The sequence below is a fragment of the Triticum aestivum genome, unplaced genomic scaffold, assembly GCF_018294505.1.
Source record: "Triticum aestivum cultivar Chinese Spring unplaced genomic scaffold, IWGSC CS RefSeq v2.1 scaffold23692, whole genome shotgun sequence".
Lineage (NCBI taxonomy): Eukaryota > Viridiplantae > Streptophyta > Magnoliopsida > Poales > Poaceae > Triticum > Triticum aestivum.
In genome coordinates this window covers 1-996 of record NW_025295578.1, presented here as the reverse complement: position 1 = coordinate 996, position 996 = coordinate 1, and the positions used below count along the sequence as shown (strand labels likewise).

General features: G+C 51.3%; 2 non-coding genes across 2 annotated transcripts; both read right to left on the bottom strand.

Annotated features, from left to right (window-relative positions):
- Positions 1 to 330: 330 nt before the first annotated feature.
- On the bottom strand, positions 331 to 449 carry LOC123179039 (5S ribosomal RNA). Its single transcript, XR_006490057.1, has one exon. It is a non-coding gene; the product is annotated as a 5S ribosomal RNA (ribosomal RNA).
- A 301-nt stretch (positions 450 to 750) lies between these two features.
- LOC123179040 (5S ribosomal RNA) lies at positions 751 to 869 on the bottom strand. The gene has a single exon (XR_006490058.1). It is a non-coding gene; the product is annotated as a 5S ribosomal RNA (ribosomal RNA).
- Positions 870 to 996: the final 127 nt, after the last annotated feature.

Here is a 996-nt window from a genome sequence, read left to right as displayed (position 1 = left end):
GGTGCTTTAGTGCTGGTATGATCGCATCCGACATGTTACCCCCGTCTTCGTCCCTTATGCTTGCCCCTCCCAGCTCCACTACACACACGATTGCACATTCCTTTGGCCGCTCCCGCTCAACTACGGAGACGAGTTTTACCACGGTTCAACTGCACCAGTGCCTACTTACCATGGTTTCGACCCCTTTCAGAACACGCTTGCCGCCGCTAGACGCGTGAATAATGAGCAGCGAGCTAAAACTTACCGTAAACGTGCAAAATAATAAAACGTGCTAAACATACGTCGCGCTCGTGCGTTTTGTTTTGCACGCGGTGCAAAAAAATTAAAAAGGGAATGCAACACGAGGACTTCCCAGGAGGTCACCCATCCTAGTACTACTCTCACCCAAGCACGCTTAACTTCGGAGTTCTGATGGGATCCGGTGCTTTAGTGCTGGTATGATCGCATCCGACATCTTACCCCCGTCTTCGTCCCTTATGCTTGCCCCTCCCAGCTCCACTACACACACGATTGCACATTTCTTTGGCCGCTCCCGCTCAACTACGGAGACGAGTTTTACCACGGTTCAACTGCACCAGTGCCTACTTACCATGGTTTCGACCCCTTTCAGAACACGCTTGCCGCCGCTAGACGCGTGAATAATGAGCAGCGAGCTAAAACTTACCGTAAACGTGCAAAATAATAAAACGTGCTAAACATACGTCGCGCTCGTGCGTTTTGTTTTGCACGCGGTGCAAAAAAATTAAAAAGGGAATGCAACACGAGGACTTTCCAGGAGGTCACCCATCCTAGTACTACTCTCGCCCAAGCACGCTTAACTTCGGAGTTCTGATGGGATCCGGTGCTTTAGTGCTGGTATGATCGCATCCGACATGTTACCCCCGTCTTCGTCCCTTATGCTTGCCCCTCCCAGCTCCACTACACACACGATTGCACATTCCTTTGGCCGCTCCCGCTCAACTACGGAGACGAGTTTTACCACGGTTCAACTGCACC